General features: G+C 41.8%; 1 protein-coding gene across 16 annotated transcripts in view; it reads right to left on the minus strand.

The window, feature by feature from the left end:
* SUPT3H (SPT3 homolog, SAGA and STAGA complex component) overlaps positions 1-16319 on the minus strand; it is a 474120-nt gene that overhangs the window by 230493 nt on the left and 227308 nt on the right. Inside the window, exon 1 of one of the 16 annotated variants that reach the window (XM_084624554.1) lies at positions 5469-5487. The exons of the other annotated variants lie outside the window; for them this stretch is intronic. The gene's annotated coding sequence lies outside the window, so the exon portion shown is untranslated. Of the gene's footprint in view, positions 1-5468; positions 5488-16319 lie in introns of those variants that run through there. 16 annotated transcript variants of the gene reach the window in all.

Below are 16319 nucleotides of genomic sequence, written 5' to 3' on the forward strand. Positions count from 1 at the left end.
CCCAGGAGGCATCGTGCCTACAGGCTGCCCATGGATCACAACAGGACCAGTGGCTGGTGGAAAAAAGATGGGTGGTTGATCCCATGATTGGTCATATCACAGGGGTTGTCCAGACCAAGGGTATGACTGGGCAGTCCTAGGTTGATAGCAGGAGTAAGCATGATAAGAGCATTGGGAGAGGACCCCCTCCTGGTCACTATCTGACTCTCCACTGGAAAATGGTGGAGCCAATACAGAGCGGAGGTGCAAGGTTTGGTGCCAGTGGTGATTCTTGGGCTTAAGATGTGTCTGGTACTGGGGCCCCGGTACCGATTAGAAGAGGCTCTGGTACCTCAGATGCCATGAGGTCGTTAGAGAATCTAAATTCCTGTGGTGCTACAGTAGTCGGTACCATCAGTGATTGCCAATATTGTGTCGGTGGTACCGAGGGAGTCGGAGATCTTGGCTTCACATAATGGTCCGATGATGGCTGCTCACAGTCGTTGGTGCTGAGAACATCTGTACTGACGCCATCTGCCTTGAGGTGATATGGTCACTTCTGTCCCTCACTAGCAGTACTGCTGCTTCGGTGCCTGTGCCCATAGGATCTTTAAGTATACCAGCAGGATCTGTCGCACCAGACCCACGCAATCTGTGGGTACCATACTTAGACACCTTCAGTGCCATAGCTAATGAAGAGACTGAATGTGCCAAAAATTTCCTCTGGCTGGTTCAGGGCTGACAGCTCTCTTTTTGGTCTTATGTGAAGAATCCGAGGATTTTTTTTTCTTGGTTCACCAGCCTTAGAGTAGAAGGCTGCAGAGAAGACTGATGTCACCTGGGAGACTCTGGGCATGGGTCAATCACAGGCTGAAGAGCTCCTACCTTGAGGAGCAGCTTTACTTTCAATTCCCATTTTTTCCAGGATCTGGTTTTCAGCTGCTGACAGAAGGTACACTTCTGTGGAACGTGGCCCTCCCCGAGGGAATGACATAGCGGGAAAGACCATCTCTTAGTAGAATGGACTCCTTACAGGAGAGGCACCTCAAATCCAGGAGAACCCAGCATGCCCCTTACTGGGGACAATCCCCAGTCCAGGGGAGTGAAAAGGGGGCAGGGGTAAAGCAAAAACTTTTAAGGCTTTTTTTATTTTTTTAAAAACAGGGGAAGAGAAAAAACTAATGGAAACTCTATGAGATTAAGAAGAAAAACATTAAAACAAGCTAAGAACAAATTTCTAAAGAAGTAAAGTATCCGTGAATGGACTGCTAATTGTTCCATCTCTAGCCGGGGAGGTTGAGCACCCATAGGGACTCTATTTGAAGATTATGGCCCCAAATAAATAAGATGTTATATTGTAGTTTCATAATGGCAGACGTGTCTGCACCTTAATGCACGAAAATACTCTTTACCTCTAACCTTGACTCAAGTATCTTATTGACAACTGAATATACTGGATTGATGCTTCCTAACAAATACATTTTCTCTATTCTAACAAAACGATTTCCAAGACTACTTCAGGGCAACTTAATTTCCTTTGCTACGGAATTACAACAGCAAAGTAGATACATAATAAGATCTTTTTCTTTTCTTCTACAAAAATGGGCCTAACCATTTCTGCACACCTACTGAAATTCTAATGGTTTAAAATATACATTTGTAGCTTGAACAACAAAGAAGAACACATTCAAACAGTGTCCAACAGATCTCTCTTTCCTATCCGATTTTTTAAATTTACTCCATACCTTTTGCCTTTCTTGTTTATTTAGACTGTAAGCTCTTTGGGGCAGGGACTCTCTCTTACTTCAGCTACAGTACGAGCTAGGGGTGCAATTCCCCGGCTCATGTAAAGTAACATGTATAGTCCTGTGCTCACATCTAGTGGTTTCAGAAGGGAACATACTCAACATGGCTAATCCATACCTCTGTCTCCTCCACCCATCCTACTGCAGCTACATTGCTATTTATACTCATGCTAGCTCAATGTGAACTAGCGAGAGTATGTGTACAAAGCAAGGGAAATCACATCCCTATCTCACAGTGGTGATGTAGCTTGTGTGTTCATACAGTTCCTATTAGAAGTCCAGCTGACAGAGTAAATGGCTATAAAATGTTAAATTATAATTTCAGATACCTTATTATGATGTTTTGGAGTACAGTACAGCAGTCAAATTATGGCCCTATCAAATATATTTTTAAATGTAAATATTTGGATAGTGTGTACTGTGTATATAAAAATAGATCACTCAAGTTCATATTGCTCTGTGACATGACATACAGTAAGTAATTCACAAACCTAAATCTATTTGCTTATACATATTAGGATTCATAAATTTATCAGTAATTCTATTAATGTTTTTATTAAAATGATTAAATACAGTATGTAATGAAAGCACAAATTCTTTGCAAATATCCAAATCATTTACATATGCCCTAACTAGCCTATGCTGTATCTAAACTAAAAGGATTCAGCACAGTCATGACCAGAACACACTGACAATCATTATATACTGATATTTTAAAATTTAAAATTATTTGCCTTTGTTCCTAAGGCTTTAAAAGACACAAAACCAAATTTGGAACAGTGCAAATAAATGGCTGGTTACTAACTTATTAAAAATTTGGATGCAGCAAACCATGGTCTATATTATATAAATATATTAATAAATGGACAGTTTTTCTGAAAACAAAAAAAAGAGGGCAAAAATCTGCTCTCTGATTAGGGCATTGGCTCTCCACTGAGATACTGTGCTATCCTGAAAGCACAGATCTCCCATTGATGTAACTGACAGCTCCACACATATGCAAAGTAAAGAAATAGCAGAGACAAGTTCCAATACACAGATCTGAGAGGTGAATTTTGCCCCAAATCTTTTTTGCTCTGTTCAGATTTGCAAGAGGATATATCAAATTTAATTGCTAAAATTCCATATTTGACCATTAACTAGAGATATCTAAAAGCAGATTCACCACTATACATACACACACACTCTTGCTCTCTCTTTGAATGTTTGAAAGTTATTTGGATCTCAGTTTCTCTTCAGTTTTTCCCACGTTACTGTTGCCAACTTTTTTCCCCACACACAGAAAGCTAGATATTGGCATGGTGGTTTCTGCAAAAAGAAGTAAAAACCACCACATGTACCCACAGCCGCTTCCTCTTTCTCTGAAATGTACAGTGGATTTTCAAGCTACTGAAAAACAAAAACAAAAAAACCCCATGAAACCTGAATAATTGCTCATGATATTTTATAGTTTGTCCTTTACCCTATTATCCTCTTGATTCCGTTTAATTAATAACAATCTTTTCTATGTTAAACAGGAATGTCTCTGACCCTTCCTATTTCCTGGGATAATGTTATGCTTCTGACATGAAACTGACAAATACATGAACATTGAGAAGTTAAGGCTTTGATTCCTTGCTTCATTTATGCTGTTATATTTGAACAAGCAGTAAACTAAAACCTGGAGTGCGGGGAGGAAGGGTTCACCAAACTAAGGGCTAGCTGGTGGCTAGAGGAGAGACAGAACAAAAATAACTCAGTGTCGTTGCTTCTGGGGTTGAAATCAGACTTTGTTTAATATCACTTTGTGTGTTTCATTTCCTATGGGATATTGTTGTTGTTTTTTTAAATGGTGCAGTAGACAGCACTTAAAAGAACACTCTCCCTGGTTAAAGAATGAACCATTTTCCCTGTGCCCCAAACCAAAATTTGTACAAAAATACAGTGCGGACTTGTAAGTGAATTCCAAAGAAAGAATAAACTAGATAGACAGACAGACAGACACACAGAGTCAGTGTACCAAATGGTAAAATGCCATAGAACAGTGGTTTTCAAACTGTGGAAGGCACTGGGTCACGGCGGCTCCGGTCAGCACCACCATGCCGTTAAAATTCCCGTCGGCGCTGCTGCCCGGCTAAGGCAGGCTAATCCCTACCTGTTCTGACACCGCGCTGCACCCCGGAAGCGGCCAGCAGCAGGTCCAGCTCCTAAGCGGGGGGCCATGGGGCTCCACGCGCTGCCCCCGCCCCGAACACTGGCTCTGCACTCCCATTGGCTGGAAATTGGGGGGGGGCGGTGCCTGCAGGCGAGAGCTGCATAGGAGCCGGACCTGCCACTGGCTGCTTCCGGGTCACAGCACGATCTGAGGTGCCAGGACAGGCAGGAAGCCTGCCTCTGCACCCCTGCTGCACTGCAGACTGAGAGCCGCCCGAGGTAAGCCTGTGTCTCAACCCCGTGCCCCAATCCCCTGATCCTGCCCCAAACCCGGAGCTCCCTCCTGCACCTCAAACCCCTCATCCCTGGCCCTACCCCAGAGCCTGCACCCCCACCCCGAGCCCTGACCCCCTCCCGCACCCCAAACCCATCACAGCCCTAAGCCCCCCCAAACCCAGAGCCCCCTCCTGCACCCCAAACCCCTCATCCCTAGCCCCACCGCAGAGCCTGCACCCCCAGCCCAGACCCCCTCCTGAACCCCAAGCCCCAGCCCAGAGCCCCCTCACACAACTGAATCCCTCATTCCTGGCCCCACCCCACAGCTCTCACCCCTGTACCCCAACCCTCTGCCCCAGCCCTGAGCCCCCCCGCCCCCCCACACACACCCCACATCCCCAGTTCCGTTGGGACACGGGCATCAACAATTTTCAACTGGGTCTCCAGAATAAAAGTTTGAAAACCACTGCCATAGAACACTTACCTGATAAAAGAAAAGATTTGTTAAATAAAACACATTTACTGTCCACCTAACCATTATACATTCCATACAAGAAAACCTTCTTAGATAACCTCATTTCAAGGAGCTTTTTTAAAAACTGTAAGTTTGGGTGCAACAAGATTATCAGTTCAAAAGGTTTTCACTGGAGGATAAAAATAATTATGGTGTGCGGAAAGACTGCAGCAGCTGTTTATTTACTTTCAGCTTTGCTTCCATTTGCTTTCCATTCTATCTCTGCTCATGTCATGATACCTCCAGGTATATCAAATGGTGTCAATGTCCCACCAACCCACTGCATCCATGAAGTATCATGGCACATTAATGCTGACAATACATTCTAAGTAAAGAGTCCATGCTATGGGGACATAAAAGTCAACTTCAGGAGGAAAGACCTGGACATATATAGACATGGATAAAGAAAGAATATTTTCTGGTATGCTCAATTGGTTTATGGACCAATATCTCACAGGAGTCCCCAAACCTCACCTTCTCTTTATGTATTTATTCCATTATATTTATTTTCTGTCTACTTGTGGAGTGGCCTGTGGGCATCTGACCTTCACAGATAAGTTTATATACAGCCACCAGGGCATAAAAATAGGCAAAAATCCATGGGAAACCACAGAAGTGCTTTTAGTAATAGAGCTACCCAACATGTAGATTCTGAAGCCATCTAAAACATGAGGAACCAGTGGAATGGGAGGGATGAGGTGTATGTAGCCATGCAAAGTCATCTGCAGCAGCTTCAACACCAGGAAAAAACGGTTACTTACCTGTATAGTAACTATTGTTCATTGAGATATGTATTCCACTCAGGCATGCATGCGGTCAGCGCATCAAAATCAGATAACTTTGCTTAGCAGTAACCATCGGGGAGTTGCTCACGCCGTTTTGCCCTGTAGCCCCTCTGATGGCTAGAAAACAGCAGTGCTACCCTGAACCCCGTCAGTTCCTTCACACTGGAATCCAAGGCTGTTCCAATACAGAGGAGACAAAGGATGGGTCATGGAATAATCCCGGCTCCCACATGTCAAAGAACAATACTTAAAGTAAAGGTAAGTAACTGGTTTTTTTTTCTTCGAGTGGTTGGAGATATGTATTCAACTCAGGTCACACACAAGCAGTACCTGAAGGAAGTGGGGCTTGAAGTCTACCTAAAGAATGATTGCAAAACTGCCTTCCCAAAGTTTGTATCTATCTGATCTAGATGCAGTCATAATAGCATAATGCTTGGTAAATACGCACTGAAGACCAGGTAGCTGCTCAGGAAATGTCTAATATAGCAACATCATTGAGGAATGTGACCGAAGCGGCTGAACGAACCACCAGTTTTTGTAGAGGTGTAGACTGAGCTAATCCATATGCTGCTGTAATACAGGAAGTAATTACACCTGGAGTTCATCTGTGCGGAAACCACCTGACTCTTCACTTGATACACACAAAAGAAAGAGTTGAGCTGACTGACAAAACAATTCAGTCCTCTCCAAGTAGAATGCCAAACGTCATCTCACCTCCAATGTATGAAGGCACGGTTCCTCTGTATTCAGATGTAGTATAGGAAAGAATACACACAAATAGATAGTTTGGTTAAGGTGAAATTATGAAACTATTTTAGACAAAAATTTTGGATCCAGCCTTAGGGCCATCTTAGGCATGACAAATTGCATATATGGAGATCCTGCCATGAGAGCCTGCAACACACTCACCCACCTTGCATAAATTATGGCTACAAGAAAAGCTGTCTTTCAGCAAAGAAGTACAGACAGCAGGTTGCCAAGGGCTCAAGAGAGGACCCAGGTTGCTGTTTCTTTAAAAGGAGGGAAGAGATGGACATTCCCTTTTAAAAATCTATCCACTAGAGAGTTAGAAAAAAACTGAGTTCCCTTGAAACTGTGGCTGAAATGTTGATATCACCACTAAGCAGACCCTCAAAGAGTTGAGAGAGAGACCTGAGGACTTAAAATGCAACAGATAATCCAAAATGTCCTGAATGCGTACTGGCTTCAGCTGGATTCCCCGAGCTAGAGACCAAACAGAAAAATACTTCCGCTTGACATAATATGTATTACTAACCGATTCTGAACACCAGGTAAGTGTACCACTGTAGGGGCTAATGTCCTTCTTGAAGCAAAGATGCCAAAAATTTATTGGTTTCAGAGTAACAGCCGTGTTAGTCTGTATTCGCAAAAAGAAAAGGAGTACTTGTGGATAGTCTCTAAGGTGCCGCAAGTACTCCTTTTCTTTTTGCAAAAATTTATTGCTTCCTGGCAAAGTTGGTTGGAATGAGGTCACCCTGCTTGTTCACATAAAACACTATGTTGGCACTGCCGGTAAGTATGTGAACGACTGTACCCCGATCCGAGATCAAAAGGCCTTGCATGCATCGTAAATGGCTTGAAGCTCTAGACCATTGATTCGGAGTGAAGCTTCCTGTTCTGACTACAGACCCTGAAACTTCAGTGACTTTAGAGGCATACCCCAGCTTTTGTGGATGTTTCATTACCTAGAGTCTTGGCTGGAGAAGGATATTGCTGGTGTTGTTGCTGACTTCCATAATGATGTATTTGTGGCCTGGGTATAAACCCCCAATGACTGCAGAATAGAATGAGAGCCCTTAAAATAATGCAATGTCTCATCAGTTTTCTCCGAAAATAAAAACCAACCATGGAAAGGTAAGTTCTCTGTGCTCTGTTGGACCTCAGGAGATATGCTGGAGTTCTGTAACCATGAGGGCCTTCTGAGAATGATGACCTGAGGCCATAGGTGTGGATGAAGCATCTGCCATATCTACTGCTGACTGCAAAGACGTCTTTGCCACCAAATGACCTTCTGCAATGAATGCCTTAAACTCTTCCCTAGAGGATTCTGGTAATTTATCCATAAACTTGCACAGCATCCCAATTCACAAGGTCACACTTAGATAACAGAGCCTGCTGGTTTGCAATGCATATTTGTAACGAAGAGGTTGAATACCTCTCCCCATCAAGTCTAAACTCTTAGACTCTGTCTTTATGTGTGGATTTATATCTCCCCTGCCATAATCTCATTTGCTGCCATCACAATAAGTGAATTAGAAGGTGAATATGAGACAAAATACTCAAAACCTTCTACAGGGACATAATACCTATTATCAGTAGGCCTTGCCATGGGCATTAAAGATGTTGGGGTTTTCCACAGAGATATGGCAGTCTCTAATATCACTTCATTACAGGAAGAGAAATTCGGCCAGGAGATGAGGACTGAAGAACATCCACTCAACAAACTCAGCCTGAACACCCAAGGTCAACACCATTCATTTCAGGAGATCTTAATATGATTTAAAATCCTCAGGCACTGGACATGAAGAACCCAGCACTGTAACATCAAGTGGGACCAACAGAATCTCCTATGGCAACACATGTGACTGTAACAAGGGGTCAGGTTGCACCGACTCAGAGGGAGCCACCTCAGTCTGTGGATGCAGCACAGCTGCTCAGGAGGGGAGACTGCCAAAGGAATGGGTGACCTCTCCTTGGATGGAGCAGAAGACCAGGGACTCACCGAATGAAGACCCTGCCAGGGATCTCAAGGAGGCCACTGTTGATAGGAGTATGGCTTTGTGACCAGTAGGATCCGGGCCATAAACCTTTATCCCTATTGCAAAAGCAGTACTGATCCCGGTACTGACGGTGATTCCCCAAGAGGTCTTGACAAAGTTTGAGAGTAGTACTGCAAACGTGAAGAAGAGGGAGATGTCTCCGAACTCAATTCTGAAGACCCTTCCAGGTAGTCTGACAGTAATGGAGGAACCACTCCAGGTGTAGCAAGTAAACACCCTGCGTCAGTCATAGCCCAACACACAGGTCTCATCAGTACAGATGATTGTACAGCAGTCAGCACTTTTAGTACCAGTACAGGCACTGAATTCACTCTAGGTACCAAAGCAGGCACCAGTACCGAGGACGAAATTGGTACCAGACCCACCAATGTAGATTCTATCGCATGATAGTATCTGCACTGGCAAATCCTGACTGAGCAGGAAGTCTATTGCAAGCCTGCCCCCTGGGTATGAGGCAATTTGGACGATGGTACCAACAACAACCAATTAACTAACCAATCTCTAAGGTGCCACAAGTACTCCTTTTCTTTTTGCGAATACAGACTAACATGACTGTTACTCTGTAATCTGGTTGTGTAGCTCCAGCCCTTAGTGGCTCAGGTGCTCTCTGGGGGGCCAATCTGTGGTGGTCCCTAGTGCCCAAGCGGGCCTCATGGCCTGCTTCATATGGTGCTGCTTCAAGCTCAAGTCTCTGGCCACCTGCTTTCTCTTCTTGAATGACTTGCAGATGGAGCAACTTTCCTTAATGCGTCCTTCCCCAAGGCACAATAAACCGCACTGACTCAAGTGGTGGATGGTAAGAAGGAACCTCATAGATTCTAAGACCAGAAGGTATCATTGTGAGCATCTAGTCTAGCATAGTCACAGAACTTTCCCCAAATAATCCCTAGAAAATATCTTTTCAAAAAAATTCCAAACTTGATGTAAACGTTGTCAGTGATGGAGAATCCAAATTGTGGGCACCAGAACTGAAGAGAGTATTCCAGCAGAAGTCGAACCAGAGCCAAATAGCAAGGTAAAATAACCTCTCTACTCCTTTTTAAGACTCCCCTAATCCCAGGATGATGTTAGTTCTTTGGCCACAGCGTCACACTGGGAGCTCATATTCAGCTGATTATCCACCACATCCCCCAAATCTTTTTCTGGGTCACTGCTTCCCAGGATAGAGTCCCCAATCCTGTGAGTTTGGCCTACATTCTTTGTTCCTAGATGTATACATTTATATATAGTAGTATTAAAACACATATTGTTTGTTTACTCCCAGTTTGGCCTGTTAAATTGTGTCAGTAGGCCTGTTAAATTGTGTCAGTGTCAAGAAAGGAAGGGGGTCATGTAGTAGTAAAAATTTATGTTTGTATTTTATATACAGTAATTTAAATAAAAAATAATAATGTAGCATGTATTAAATGTATTGGTGTATAATTTGACCATATTCTGCCAGCCACCCTTTCTGAAAGCAGAAAGGAATGGCCTAAAAGCAAAGTAAAATATGTTGCTGTGGCTAAACACCACCTCCTAGCTGCTATATAAACAACAAATAAAATTAAAAAATAAAACTGCCTTGGCCATAAAATGTACTAAAATGCAAATTCTTAGTTTAGCATCACTTAAACAGAAAATGTTTTAAATAATATCTAAAAATGTTAGGGTATTAACACATTTTAAAACAACAAATATAAATAAATGCAATATGTTTCCAGCATAGTTAAGCCTAATTTATTATTAAATAACATTATTATTAAAATTGCTCACCAACTATCTATAAAAACAAAAATATAAAAAGTGAGCCTGATCCCAAAATTAACCATGAAATCCTTTTGGCTATCCCGGGTTATAAAGCCCTCAAAAATAGATATGCTTGTCCCTACCTGTCACCACAAAACCATGTAGCAGAAATACCTCATTAAAAACATATGTATAAAACAAACTAAAAAATATAACATGTGTTTTGTACAACAATGCGTATGTATTACATCCTAAAAACAATATTTTTAAAAAAATGCAAGTATCAGCCAACCCCCAATAAATAAATATAAATGTAATGCCAGTGAATTGTATACTAACAATCTCACATACTATTTACCAAAAATAAAAAAAGCACAAAGCATTATAACCGCTACCCCAGTTAATTTCTCTGTTACCCTTGGCCTAAATTAGCACAATCTAACTAATCACTAATTATCAAAAACCAAAGTAACTCAGTTTTTACAACAAACACAGAAAAATACAAAAATACATGTCATTCAAATATTGCATGCAAATAAAAACAACCTATCATTAGTACAACGTTTTTACAGGCTGGTCCCCAACTTCTAAGGACATATTATCTATCACGTTCCACCCATTGCTAGTTGTGTTAATACTGTCCTGTGTTTGCCTGCTAAAAAAACAAAAAATGTTTGTTAATTACAACCACAAGCTCAAATTGCCTCTCAATATATTGCTATAAAACAGTTGTATAAAATATGACCCACTCAAGAATTGTTCTTGAGGGGTCAAAAAACAACACGTAGTAGTAAAATTTTATGTTTGTATTTTATATAATTTCAATAAAAAATAAAAAAAATATGTAGCATGTATTAAACATATTAGTGTATAATTTAACCATATCCTGCCAGCCACCCTTTCTAAAAGCAAACAGGAATGGCCTAATGGGCCACTGGTAAAAATGCATCAGCTAAAATCTGTGTCTAAGCTAATTTCAAGGCAGTAACAGACCTTTTAGGGTCACCACTTTGTTGTAGGTTTAGCATTTTAAAATAAGTAAAAAAAGGCAATAATTATTTTTCTCTTGCATTGCAATTTAATGTTCCTGTTCAAATGTTCTGTGTAAATCAATTCTATTTTGTGCATAAATTAAAAATATGTATGTTAAAAAATAAATATGAAAACCATCACCAAATGCTCTAAAAAAACGAAAAGAAAAACAAAACAAAACCAAGGACTGACACAAAAGCACCAAAAAATTACAGCACACTCCTATTAAAATATCAAAAAAGGGCAAATTAAAAATAAAACAGGCACCTATCAATAAAAACAAAATTGCTGTAATCAAAACCAGCATAAAGTAACTCCCTAAAAAACTTAATAAAAACAATTTCAAAAAACAAGCACTCATCGAACAGCAATTAATTACAGCAAGATACCTCACCAAAGGCTCTTAAGCAAAGTAAACAGTCATGGGATAAGAGGGAATGTTCTCTTATGGATTGGTTAAAAGATAGGAAACAAAGGTAGGAATAAATGGTCAGTTTTCAGAATGGAGAGAGGTAAATAGTGGTGCTCCCCAGACGTCTGTATTGGGACCAGTCCTATTCAACATATTCATAAATGATCTGGAAAAAGGGTTCAAAGTAGCAGCAGTGTTAGTCTGTATCTGCAAAAAGAACAGGAGTACTTGTGGCATCTTAGAGACTAAAACTTATTTGAGCATAAGCTTTTGTGGGCTTGTAGTCTGTTCTTGAAGCTTTTCTCTTGCAAAATTGCCACCTTTAAGTCAGAGAGGTTGAAGTGTTCTCCTACTGGTTTTTGAATGTTATGTAAACAGTGAGGTGCCATGCATCTGATGAAGTGGGTATTCACCCACGAAAGCTTATGCTGTAATACATCTGTTAGTCTATAAGGTGCCACAGGACTCTTTGCCGCTTTTACAGATCCAGACTAACACGGTTACCCCTCTGATACTTGACACACAGGAAAAGAGATGCTGTATTGGGCAATCTATGCACCATCAATAGAAGAGGAAAGAGACAGAACAAAGAATAAATAAAGGACAAAGTACCAACAAGATGAAGCACGTGGATTTAGAGGAAGAGAATGGTTGAGAGAGATGGAAGGAGAATAATTGATCTGACCAATGAACTGGGAAAGGAAAAGGCACACAACTTTTAGGTTAGGGAATTTTATTTATTTATGCACCCACATATAACTGTATTTTCCAGGCAGACATCACACTGTCTCATAAAGAGGAAATGGATATATCAAGAGTGTTGTTGCTGTAGGCATTCATAGTATGATTGTTGGATGTTTTACTCAGTAAAGGGGGAATGCATTTCAAAATACATGCTGGCTTTCTGAATTTTCAATTCTTTAGTTTGAGACAAAGGGACAGTTTCAATATACTCACTCTCTCTCTGTTAGCTTTAAGTTATGGTAACAAACCTGCATATTCCACCAATGTCAACCAGAAAAAAGCAAGGAATATCCGATGAACACTTGTTAAGTAGATATCAACACTTTACTTATCAGGTCATTTCCACCACTCACAGGGTATCTATCTTCCCCTTCATCCTGAACACCCAACCTGCTCCGTGAATCTTGGTTATATATTCATGTGTTCTGTTGATCAATATAGGGTTGACATGGCTTTCAAAAGTTACAGGGTACTTTACATGGAGATGGTGAAAGTAAGTGAGGCACAGTGTCAGATTACAAGGGGTGGCTGTGAGGTACATTTTTCTGTAATGTTTAAGAAATGTGCATGATCCATGTTAAAAGTAACTGTTCAAAATCTGTAGTGATTTTAATGTAGGAGTTACAGAGTTGAAAACTGCTCTGATATAATTGTACACTATAGATATAGTTGGAGACAAAACCATATGCTAGTTGTTCAGACTATGCAGTCTAGCAGCATTAATTCAAAGTTAAAGTTTTGTGAGGGAATTTCCCGGAGTTTTATTAAGTATATATCAATGGTTATATTTTTTCATATGGATAGGCACCAATGTTAATGTAGGTTTTCCCTTATATGCCACTCTTCAGAGCCCCATCTCCCTTGACACCCCAAAAACCCCTATATCCACAGCTGATCCCAATAGAGAGCTGCACTTAATATTCTCCCCAGCCTCTATAGACCTATCCCTGCCCATGTTTTCCTTATATATCTCTGCTTCCCACAACATTTTCCACCCCTCAAGTTCTCCCTGAATACCACCCTCCCTATTTCCCTACTACATTCATTTTTAATTGTCAGTATGTATCAAATGCAGAGTATCAACATTTATATAGCAACATTACCAAAGTTAGTCAATACTTACTGAAGTATTAACAGAAAACTGTCCTGTGAAACACTATTGTGACAAATTTGGGCCTCAATCATATGCTTTGAATCTGCACAGAGTCCCACTGAAGACGAGGATGTGGAAATAAAATTCAAACAAGTGTGAAACAAAGCAATTTTAATCTTGCTTTAAGTGCAAATCTTAGTTCAGCTATACCTATAAAGCTGCTATCGATATGTCCATAACATATACTACGTATATATAAATATTTTATACACACACATGCAACAATTATAGCAAAGCTGGTGTTCCATTTTAAGCCCATTTTCATTTGTTTATAGCTTGCTAAACTTTAACTTTTCCGGTTAAAATTTTCCATGCCTCTGACTGAATATTTTTTGGAACTTTTCAGGAAAAACAGTTTGGCTATTTCCAAGAATGATTTTGGGGGAAAATAAGTAGTTTTGCCAATATTAAAAAAAAAATGTTCCAATAATTTCTTTCCAGAGCTCTAGTGTTCGCAAAACTTGGAGAAGCAAACTGAGATTTGGCAAGAGGGTATTCCTTGGGGTCAGTGAGGTGTTGTTTTGCTGTCCTCATGAAAATCCACCCAGATTTGGCTGTGTTATAAGACTGAAAACCGCCAGGTGTACATTCTCACCTTTTGAAAGCTTGTTGCTACAATCTCTGAACATTCTGCCTACACTGAACATACTTGAGCCCCCAGACCTTCTTCAATACCACACTGAATATGCTACAGCCCCAAAGAGCTCCATAACAGATCAACCACACTAGGATCCTAGGCACAGAGTCAGCGCTCCAAACAGGGGAATGATGCAGCACAGTTACAGCAGCTGCCACCACCTCTTGGTTAGACGAAGGCAGGGTTATTATAAAGAAAGTGACAGGTGTGAGCTCAGTTCCCCTTCTCCTCCTTGGCTTTTGACAGATGTGGTGAAAGTGTCTCTCTATCCTGTTTGAATCTACTTTTAGCATTGAGGGAATGTGTGCTACATGCCAGGAAGAGTCCATGAGTTCTGATCTGAGCTCTTCCACTGACAACCATTTTGTGTAATTCACAGCCCTTACTGCTAAGGTCTCATGCCCCTATACTGGGAGGCAGGATACTATAATTCCTCCCACATTTACAGATGGGATAACTCAAGACTTTGCACTAGGTGAGTTATGGTTGAACTGGGTATAGAACTCAGGAGCCAAATTCTGTGTAGCAACAGAAGGTGCAGAACAGAAACCTCCCAGATTCTGGAAGCTGAGCTAATAGTCAATGTAAGTTAGAGCAGCGCAGAGGCAGCTTATAGATTTCTCCATATTCCAGTCTCTCATACACCCCCTCCTTACTCTACGCTGGGGACTTTGAGGAGAAACATTGTAGTGTCTTGCATACCGGACTCAACAGTGCCTGTTCCGGGGCCGGAATCAACAGCTCTGGATGAGTTGCCAGGGTCTCAGAGTGGCCTGGTGTGGGTCACACTCTGCTAGTGTCTCTTTGCCCCATGGACCTCAGAGATTCAGATCACCCTATCTGTCGTCTTCTGCTTCTTTCTCAGCACCTGTGATGAAGAGCAGTGCCGAGAGGCACTTGCTGGAGTGATCTTCTTCAGCATCTGGGATGACAGACAGTGCCAGGAGTCCTGAGAAGCAGAAGCAGCATCCTTTTTTGGCACAGACGATGTGGAATGGCACTGAGCCTCCATAACAGAAGCCAGGGTGCTTCTTATTGAGGCTGAAATACTTGGTGCCTAGTCGGAGTGACTCAGCTCTGACGGAGGGCAAAGTGCTGCCTTAATGAGGAGGAACCTAAACCTGGTGTCCCTGTTTTTTGGTGGGGGCCTGAAGTCTCTGCAGATTTTGCAGCAGTCCCACACATGAGCTTTCTCCAGGCATTTAAGGCAAACAAATCCATTTCTTTTGTATCTTTTCATTTGGGATTGCTGTCCCTGCTATTCCCTTTCACTAGCAGCTGACACAATCAGAGCTCCTAGGGAGGAATGGGAGTAGAGAAACTCAAATCCCTGTCTGTGAACAGAGTATTTATGTTCAGCCCTTCCTGCAGAGGGAGGAAGGGATGAAGTAGTCTGCCATAAGAACTTAGTATGCTCTAAAATTGCCTCATTGATAGGTAAGGCCACCAGCTATGGCCCGGTGGTAGCTAAAATAACTACTTAAGGACACAGGCAGGAACATTTCATGAAGGACCCGGAAACTAGGATGAAACCCCACAGGTTCCAAAGGGACCACAGGACAGGTGGAGGACCCCAATGATCTCCTAGCCACATACCTAATCCCATTCCACAAGAACCTCAAATCAACCCTGGGTACAACTGACTAGCCAGGGAGAATCATGACTGCCTCCATGGCCAGGAAACATAGAAGCCAACCTCTGATTCAAAATCATCCTCTGCAGGCCTGGGGGGGCCTCTCCCAATGGAGAGAGGTCTAGATGCTGCCTGAGCAGAGGAGTGCTTGGACGTTGCACTCTACTCTTATCCACATGCTTAACAGATTTAGGGGCCGATGAGCTTCCTCTTTCAACGGTTTGACTAGAGGTCCTGTGTCTCTTCGTAGGCATCAGAGGGGGGGAGGCATCAGAGAGGGAGGAGGTGCCAGGTCTCAGGTAAAATAGGAGGCACACTCCTAACAAGCCAAAGCCCTAGGTGCCAAGCCAGAGCAGCTAGGCTCTGAAAGTAGTCTCAATCAGCAGAAACTTCAGCTTGGCTTCTCTATCTTTTTTAGTCCTCTGAAGTCTTTGCAAATCTGGCAGCTATCTCAAATATGTGATTCCTCCAAACACTTCAAGCAGCTTGACCAAGGGTCACTCACAGGCATCAGCATTGAACAAATAAAGCAGGGCTTAAAGCCCAGTGATAGAGACATTCCTCTGTACTAAGAAATGGAACCCCAAACCAGGGAACTGAAAAAAAACCCTGATTCTGTTTATCAACACTTACCTAATAATGAACTATAAAAACCAGAAAAGGAGTACTTGTGGCATCTTAGAGACTAAC

The sequence above is a fragment of the Lepidochelys olivacea genome, assembly GCF_965140295.1.
Source record: "Lepidochelys olivacea isolate rLepOli2 genome assembly, chromosome: 3".
Classification (NCBI taxonomy): Eukaryota; Metazoa; Chordata; order Testudines; family Cheloniidae; genus Lepidochelys; species Lepidochelys olivacea.